At 34.9% G+C, this 9,360-nt stretch overlaps 3 long non-coding RNA genes across 5 annotated transcripts; 2 read left to right on the forward strand and 1 right to left on the reverse strand.

Moving 5' to 3' along the window:
• On the forward strand, positions 1,378–3,006 carry LOC104757568. Of its 3 annotated transcripts, none has more exons than XR_002036151.1 (3): positions 1,379–1,536; positions 1,821–2,207; positions 2,542–3,006. It is a non-coding gene; the product is annotated as an uncharacterized LOC104757568 (long non-coding RNA). The 3 variants fall into 3 exon arrangements; XR_762451.2 differs by having other exon boundaries at positions 1,381–1,536; positions 2,554–3,006; XR_762450.2 differs by lacking the exon at positions 2,542–3,006 and having other exon boundaries at positions 1,378–1,536; positions 1,821–2,418.
• Positions 3,378–4,162, forward strand: LOC104757569. The gene is made up of 2 exons (XR_762452.1): positions 3,378–3,655; positions 3,742–4,162. It is a non-coding gene; the product is annotated as an uncharacterized LOC104757569 (long non-coding RNA).
• On the reverse strand, positions 4,737–6,029 carry LOC104757570. The gene is made up of 4 exons (XR_762453.1): positions 5,835–6,029; positions 5,436–5,739; positions 5,040–5,238; positions 4,737–4,874 (listed from the first exon to the last, which is right to left on the reverse strand). It is a non-coding gene; the product is annotated as an uncharacterized LOC104757570 (long non-coding RNA).

Raw genomic sequence — 9,360 nt, forward strand, 5'->3', positions numbered from 1 at the left:
AATCACTAACAAAACTAATTTTTTTGAAGTTGAGTTTGAATAATCATGTGTTATGGTTGATGTACAATTTTGAGGTATATCCTTTGTAAAATTGTTAACTCAAAAGATTATTTAACATCATGGAAATTTTCATGAGTTAAAGATGTGGTAAGTTGAGTTTTCTATTTTTTTTAATTAAAAAAACGAAAATTCAGTTATATAATACCAAAAAATTATTTTTATCGTTTTTATTTAATTCATATATCAATAAAAATATTTTTTACTGTTTTTCTTTTATTTAATAAATTTTTTAATTAGTTATTTTATTTCTCCTAAATTATTATTTTTTATTATCATTTGAAATGAAAATAGACATAGACCTAAATATGATAAGATTTTAAATATTATGGCATGCATGTAGTTAATTTTTTAATTTGCAATGTAACAAAGAAGTTTAGTTAACAATGTAACTCAGCCACAACATGAAAAACATTACAGTAATTAAAAAGCAAAAAAAATTACTGCCAAACTCAGCCACTTCATCAACTGAAAATATGTAACTCAGCCGTATCGTTTGATAAGTCAGCCGTAACTGAATAACATTCTAGTAATTAATTTTTTGCTAATAAGTCAGCTGTCAAACGGCTGAGTTGTCGATAAGTCAGCCTATGACGGCTGAGTTATAGTTTTTTTACCATAACTCAGCCGTAACAACATCTCATAAGTCAACCGTTTTTCATAACTCAGCCAAGCGGAAAATGTTAACTCCGCCGTGTCGTTGTGATAACTCAGCCAAAATTTTGACAACTCAGCCGTGTCGTTGTGATAACTCAGCCAAAATTTTGACAACTCAACCATCGGGTGAAAACTCAGCCGTAACTACAGCTGAGCCATGCGCATAACTCAGCCAGATTTAATAAGTCAGCCGTAACCCTTGGCTGACTTATGCGCATAACTCAGCCAGATTTTAATAAGTCAGCAGTCCACTCTTAATCAAATGTTTTTCCAATAACTCAGCCGCAACATACCTATAACTCAGCCGCAACATACTATGTAACGCGTTACGGCTGAGTTATGGTTACACGTCAGCGATTTCTGACGTGGCAATGGCATTTTTGTAATTACATTTTTTCCGGTAACATAAAACAAGGGCACGCTAGGTATTTTAAAAATACCCAAAACATTCTAGTAATAAAAAAGTTTTTTGTAGATTCTGGTAATATTACCTAAAATGAGTAACATTTGAGTAATTCACCCATAAACAAAACATGATGCGAAGATAATTGCGCTTGGCGTGCCAAAGAATCCGCTTTAGTATTTGCATTACGATAAATATGAGATAAAGAGAAAGAAGAAAACTCCTTAGACATTTTAGGAAGGATGCTTAGCTAACACGTGTCAGCCTCTGAATAAAATTTTAGGAGAAAAATAAAAAAAAAAGCGGTGTTTTTGGCGTTTGTTTATCCCTGTCTTTTCTCTTTCCGTCATCGAGGAAGAAACTCGTCATACATCCATCGATGATTCGGGAAACCCAAGCAGGAGTCTAATCTTAATGAGGTATGATCCAATTTCTACACTTCTCTCTGTTGTCAATCAATCGTTTGATTTGAAAAAAAAAAATAGATCTTTGAAAGTGATCTCTCTCTTTTTTTTGTTTTTTTGGTCACCTGAAAGTGATCTCTCTATTGTTTATTTATTCTTTGTTTTGATCTATTTGGTTAAGATTAGGAATTGCTAATTGGGAATTGGAAATTGTTTAGTCGATTGGAAATTGTTTGTTTTGATCCTTCTCCGGATCTGATTACGATCTCTCAGATTTCTCTGTGACATATTGAGTCCAGGAACCGGTGGTACAGAGACGGGACAAGACAAGGGCGTGTCGGCTAAATAATATCTGACGGATAAACTGAGTCCGGGAGAGGAAGATAAGGTTTTGTCAGAGGTGGTCGCTGAAAAGCTTCATCATGGTGGAGAAGAAACGGGGCCGGCGAAGAAGGGGATAGTGACACAATTGGAGGAGGTGGAGAAAAGGCTAGGAGGATTTAAGGATCCGAGCTCGGAAGCACCTATGAAACACGGCAAAGCTTATGCGGATGAAGGCGAAGGAGGGATGGTGGAGAAGCTGAGTGGAGCTGTTACTTCTTGGCTCGCTGGTACGACCGAGGAAGTGACACAAAAGGCTACACAGTCTGTTCAGGACTCTTCACAGTCACTTGGCGCCATCGTTGGTAAGGCCTCTTCCTGTTACAAATTGCGTTTTCAGCTTGTAGCATATGTGATGACTTTTGAATCAAAAGTTTTGAGTTTGGTGTGTAAATGGTTTAGGTTGTAACTCTAAAAGTAGAATGTAGAGTTGAGGTTTGAGTCTGATGTTGTGTGTATATGAGATGAACCGGAGCAATAACTATGAAAAGCTAAACTCTTTCTTCTTCTTCTTTATTCTGTCTTTGTTGTTCGATTATTTAGATTACTTGGGTCAAACCCAAGTTTGCTTTTTTTCTTTCCATGATTCATATTTCATAAGTCTAAATCTGAGGAAGAAATTGACTAAAAAGATCGAAGATGTTTAAGCAGATACTTGGGAAGCTCCCAAAGAAACCTTCTGCCAAGTTTTGGGATAATGGTGAATCCCAAACTGCAGATAACAACAATAATCAAGGACGAGGTGATGAAGCTTTGAGTCAGAGATCAAACGGAGATAACACTGATTGTGTTTCTTTTGATGTGTTGCCAAGGTTGAGAGATGTATCAATCTCTGAGAAGCAAGAACTGTTTCTTAAGAAGCTTAGACTTTGCTGTGTAGTGTTTGATTTCGCCGTGGAGCCAACCAAAAACCTCAAGGAGAAAGATCAAAGGGCAAACACTTCTTGAAGTGTGGATTATGTTATCACTTCTTGAATTTATCATACTATTATAATTTCCAAAATAATAAGGAGGGTGTATTGAATCTGATATTTTAGGAGATTTGCTGAGATTTTAATATTTTGGAATTTTGGGAGATTTAAGTGTAATTTTGGGAAATTTTGATATTTTGGTAGATTTTTTGAGATTTGGGTTTTGGGATTTGGTGAGATTTGATTATAAATTTTAGATGATTTTAGAATATAGAAAGGGAAGAATAAAAAAACAGCTTGATTCAACCTCACGTGATCTTCACTCGATCACACTTTGGTTAACATAAAATAAATTACAATGTGTATCTTGTTATTACAATGAAAGTGTGATCTTCACGTGAGGTTGAATCGGTGTGGTTTGTTTGCCTGTGTAGAGAGGATTGGATAAAGTCGATGTTAGATGATGGTGACCAGACGAGTTCAGAATTACAGTGTAAGAGATGATTCCAACGCCAAAGCCTTCTAAAAGTCTCCCCATGTAAAGAAAGGAAGTATCCTACAAAACCATAATGATGTAGAGTTAAGGTCAACCAACAAGTTTAAATCCCCACTCTAGACAGAGAATGGTCTGACCAAACTGTTGGAGATGAATAACCACATTGATCATATTCGAAAAACATAAGAGGTTTAAGAAACAAAATCAAAAAATTATTTAATAGTGTGCATGTTTGTTAAGGATTAGATTAGTTCAAAGACAGTGACACTTATTTATTGTTATGGACACTGGATATACACCTGTTGAACAATCACAAAACATAGATTGGAGCAAGGATCACGCAACGGTATGATATAAATTCCATCTTTTCTTTTAGCCTATGCTCTCTTTTAGGTTCAATCTTGTTGGCTGATTATATATTTATTTGGCTAGTTTTCCAGAAGGAAAAACAAGGATATATCCAAAGAAAGTTACCGCACTTCTCGTGATGATGATGGATGTAGTACAAGGAGTGCCAAAACGCGTCGCTCTCCTGATAGGAGGACACAGCAAGACAGTGGAAGCAGAGGAGGGAGTTTGCGTTCCAAGGATTGCCATGGATGGGCAAGACACAAGCAAGAACAGAGATGGAGCCAATTCTTTCCCGCTTTCTCCTTCGTCTCTCTATCTCTCTTTCAGTTTCCCCGAGGATTGCCATGGATGGGTTCGACCAAGAACAAGATTATCAGAATTCGATTGGTTCAATAATTGGTGGCATCGAATTTGAAGCCGAAGAAGAACCCATTATCCCTGAAACTCATCTTTTTTTTATTCTGTTCTACAACTCCCCCTAATCTATCTTCTTTCTCCATCACGAATCTGACTTGAAATTGAGTGAAATTGAGAATATGGAGTTGTTTTTCATAGTGAATCGGTAACTAATAATGGGATTTAGGATTGATTCACTCGATTACACATCAACAAATATTTCTAGGATTTATAACGAGAGAACGAGAGAACGAGAGAGGAGAGTTTGCAAAAAAAAAAAAACTGAGCAAAAGATTCCTTTTCTTTTGTAGATCGAAGAAGTGTTTTTAAAATATTTTAAAATTTCACCTTCAAAGGTGTGATTTTGTAGGACATTATTTTCAACTAAAAATGTTTGAAAAGTCTCCTAAAATCACATCCAATAGGTTTTTTAAGAAAATTTGTGATTTTTTGAATAACAGTAGATTTGAAATGAGATTTATAAACTATTGATTGAATAACCAGAGATTTTAAATGATTTTTATAAATTTCACATTCAATAACATAGGATTTCAGATGATTTTAAAAAATCATCAATTAAATAACAGGGGATTTAAGAATATCCCAAAATCTCTTAAAATTCTCAGTTCAATACACCCCCCTAAATTTAAATTAAGGACCATAATTTTAGATTCTACAAATGGACCATAAAAATAGAAAGTTTCTTTAGGAAGTTTGTTAACTTCACTTTTATTCACTTTTATTCAAAATTAATGTTTTTAGCAACTTTGCTTAAGTGCAACCAATGGTTCGAGGTGGCACGACCATCACTTAGATACCTGCAAAAGAAGAGACACTCTCCAAGTTGACATGAAGCTTTACCAAATTCATAATAGAAAAAAGACTGCCTTATACCACCAAATCCAGTAAGATGGCTTTAACAAAGTTTAAGGAATACAGCTCAATGGATCATCTGAAAAGTTAAGAGATAAAACCAACCACACCTGTTTCTTAGTCCAATCGTATTGTCATATACCAGCTGAAGGAGCAAACTGGAGCAGTTGTACAATTAGAGGCTCTTTGATTTTTGGGAGAGAGACTTAGTCTAAAGCCACAAACTCTGGTGCTCTTAGATCTACTGTTAACGCAGCTTTCCTTTGTATATCGAATGAACAACAAAAAATCTAGTAGGGGATCCTTCAGCTATCAAAATGAAACAAAGAACACAAGTAAGCACCAACTAATAAGGAGTTTCACACACGAGCTCCAATCTCTAGATATAAAAAGACTTCTCTTTTTGGATTTTAACAAATTTCTAGTAACTAAGAGTTTTCAAACTTCCAATTTCAAAATTTTAACAAAGCTAAAAACCTAAAGTAACCAAAACAGAGATGACTCACCGTTTTGCGAGGAGTATGAAGGCAAAGAAGAAGAATAGTCATCGAACCTCTGCTTCCCGAAGAAATCCGTCTAACGGGATTTAACCGAGAGATTCACCGTCGTCGTCGGTTTCAAGGCGAACCCACCAAGAGATTCACCGTCGTCGTTGGTTTAAAGGCGGACCCACCAAAAGATACCTGCAATAGAACCAAGCGCTTCTGCAGCCTCATGTCTAACCATTGGGTGCCCGTTCGCATCTCTCAGTACTTTGCTTAGAGTAGCCAAAGCAGTTTTATTTTGCAATTGGCCCAATACATAAGCAACCTAATACGGTTTAAGGTTGGAGAACAATAAGCAGAGATTCAACTATGGCAAAAACAGCTTCATAGGAGAAGACAAAGAAAAGAGGAAGACATTACCCGTCTAAAACTCGAGATTAGGGTTTGGACGCTAAAAGGTCAATCTCTACACCATGTTTGACAGAGAGAAGAGCTGTAGATGATGAAGATGAAGAAGAAAGGTGATTATGATGTTGATTTGATGAGAGACAGATTTTTTCGGTTTCAGAATGGCTTATCGCAAGAGAGAAAGAGGCGGAAGGTGGAAGAGGAAGAAATGGAAGTGATTAGGGTTAGGGTTACTGAAATTAGGTATATATAACTCGGTTAATTAAAACCGATCGGTTATGTACCCCGCCAAACCGAACCGAACCGAACCAGAAACTGAATTACCAAATTAATTTTATCGATCGGTTTGTTGATCCTCTCACAGATGCTACCGAAAACCGAACATCTCGGTTTAATCGGTCAACCACCAATAGTCTACAATGAAATTTACTTAAGCAAACCCTAAATCAAATAATTTTAACCTAATCAACATTTTCTCCCTTAATTTGACTTTTTTATATGTAAATTTATTTTATTTCATCGCAGGAAGTCTATGTGGTTATTATTTGGTCAATAGGATTATCAAATTATTTTTTATAATTTTTTAATTAAAATTTAAACTATAATTAAGGAGTAGACATATTTTTATGTCTTCTAGTTGACGTCAAATGGAATCGACCTTAAATAAATCTAAGCAGACTTCTTCCGGGTTACATCTGTTATTTCGGCTTCTGTTTTTTGTTTGATCGTAAGAGAGTCAACTATAATTTCAGCATCCTTAGTGGTTATGTTTCTCGAATATCGAATATATGGTCTATGCAAATGCAAATAAATGTACAAAAAAATGCAATTATCCCAACAAAAAGCGTCTTTATTCAGTGTTTTAATTTCAATTTACAATGGAGTTTCACAACTCCTAACACATTTGGAAGCACAAAGCAGAAAAGGAGACGTGGGTTTTGCTCTCAGAGATAGGAACATAAAGCCACTGTATTATTTGCAAAAAGAAAAACAGAAACAAAAGGGAAAAGGAGACTTAGTCATAAGTACATCTGCTAGTTAGCCTTTAAGTGTAAGACCTCCTCCTTCTTTTCCTTTTACATTAATTTGATGATAATATTTTATAGATCTATCAGATTGAAATATCCCTAAATTAGAATAATCAGTTCTTATATCGATTGAACTTTTATGTATAAGTATATAAATATTTGTTTTATCCTCATATGTACGAATTTCAGAATCTGCAACGCCATTACTCTTGCCAAGATTATCATTAAGATAAAGAATTTGAGCCGATATCCTTTGAAATCCTGTAAATTAATCTCAGAATATTCATCAGAAACACCGATATAATCATTAATATCTTTAGTTTCTGTATCAGCAATAGTATACCCCATATCACCAGGCTTCATACTCGTATATATTTGTACAAGTTTCGAAGAATTATTATGAACTTGTTTAAGATAAGGATGCATATTATATACTATATAGAGAAATATTTGCAAAAGATTTTGATGTGAGAAATAATGTAGAATACCTTCTTCTTAAATAGATTTTTCATTGTGATCTCAACGGTTCAGATCTTTCGACACTCCTTCTAATCCAACGGATAAAATCTTGTTACCTAGTTTCATTATAAAATAATGCTTACATTATACAATGATGTAGTACATCATGAATATTATATTCTAACTAAACAACTCTAAATGTTCAGTGCATATAAAAAAAAACAGTAATTTCTAAAGAAGAGTAAGCAATAACCTTTTTACTTTATCAAAAAAAAAAAAAATTACTCTAGTTTTAGTATACAATCAATCACTTCTAACGATTTCAACCGACTGTCCGATCTCTTATCAGTATCCAAAATATGTAACTCAGCGTTATCTTTAGGGGCTATATCTCCATTCATGCTTATTTATAAATAAGAGTCTTGGACAGACTTAAAAACATATAAAGCAAACAAATACGAACCTGTCCGATCCAACATATAAAGCAAACAAATACGAACCTGTCCCACTAAGCCACACTAATATTTCCTCTCGTTTTTGAATGAATGTTTGGCGGAACACATAGTTGTGGAAACAAATTCGTACATAGATATATTGAAGATGCATTAAAATATTAAACACATCTCAATGTTCAATGCATCTAGTCATCATTTCGTTTAATTGAAGTATATACTAAAGAAAAGGAAAAAATATATATTCCCAAAAGAAAGTGGCTAAAAAGTGGTTAATATTCATCTCTTTCAAATTACTTGTTGTTTAAGGTTTTTCCACACAAATTAAAAAAATAAACAATTAAATTTTCTATCTTACTTTTTTCAATATTTTATTTCGTTACTCTGTTTAGTAATTTTCTTGTGTACCATAAATAGATGAGCTCTCTAATTTACACAGTTCTCGAAAATATTGAAAACTTATATAAAACAAAGGGTGAATTAAGGCAGTAAATTGATAATTAAAAATATAGCATGCTAATTCAAAAAATTAAGTGAATGACATAAGGAGCAGAAAAAATTACCAAGAAAGATGGTGTTGATAGGTTGGAGGAGGTGGTGGTGGAGGGAAGCCGGCGGCGGTGGAGGGTGGCCGGCGATGGTGGGGGTGGCCGGAGGTGGTTTCCGACGGTGGTGGCTGGAGGTAGTTTCCGGCAGTGGTAGCCGGAGGTGGTTTCCGGCGGTGATGGCCGGAGGTGGTTTCCGGCGGTGGTGGCCAGAGGTAGTTCTCCGGCGATGGTCCGGTGGTTCTCCGGCGGTGGTCCGGCGGTTTTCCGGTGGTGGTCAGGCTGTTCTCCGGCGGTAGTGGTTAGAGGAAATCTAAACCCTAAAGGATAGTACATTGGGAACCCTAGTGGTGATGGTGGTAGGGGTAAAGGTGATGGCCGGCGGTGGTCGCCGGAGATGGTTGCCGGCGGTGGGGCTAGATGTGGTGGGAGGAGTGGTGGTAGAAGGTGATAACAGAGGGTTAATCTTGTAATTATTATATAAAATACACACTATATCACTATTATATGGTTAGTATAGTTACTGAATTAATTATAAAATTTTTTTAGGTTATACAGTGCAATTTCCCTAAAAAAAACATATATTACATTTAAATTTACTTATCTAATCATATCACACAAATTTAAACATTAAACATAATAAATGTACTACTAAAAAGATAATATTGTTTAATGTTACTAATTTACTAGTTTTGCTAAAGTTATATGTATACTAGGTGCTTCCCCACGCAACGCGTGGGTTGTGGTGTAGTTGGCACTTTCTTGTTTTTTTTTTATCTTTTTCATTTTTTTTGTATTTCGTTTTAATTAGGCATATACGGGTTTTCCCGTCACTTTTATTTATACACTATATATTTATACCATTTCGTTCAGATGTGTATAATTGTGGCGTTTATTTTTTATGAATTATGAAGTTGTTGTTTCTTGCTTTTGAGGATCCAATCTTATCATTGACTGATATTGTTTCCAATACATTTATTGTATTATAGATTTTCTAATTAACTGCTTATGTAAACCCTTCATACGTTGATGTTGCAATAATAAGTTATTTTTT

The sequence above is a fragment of the Camelina sativa genome, chromosome 17, assembly GCF_000633955.1.
Source record: "Camelina sativa cultivar DH55 chromosome 17, Cs, whole genome shotgun sequence".
NCBI classification, from domain to species: Eukaryota; Viridiplantae; Streptophyta; class Magnoliopsida; order Brassicales; family Brassicaceae; genus Camelina; species Camelina sativa.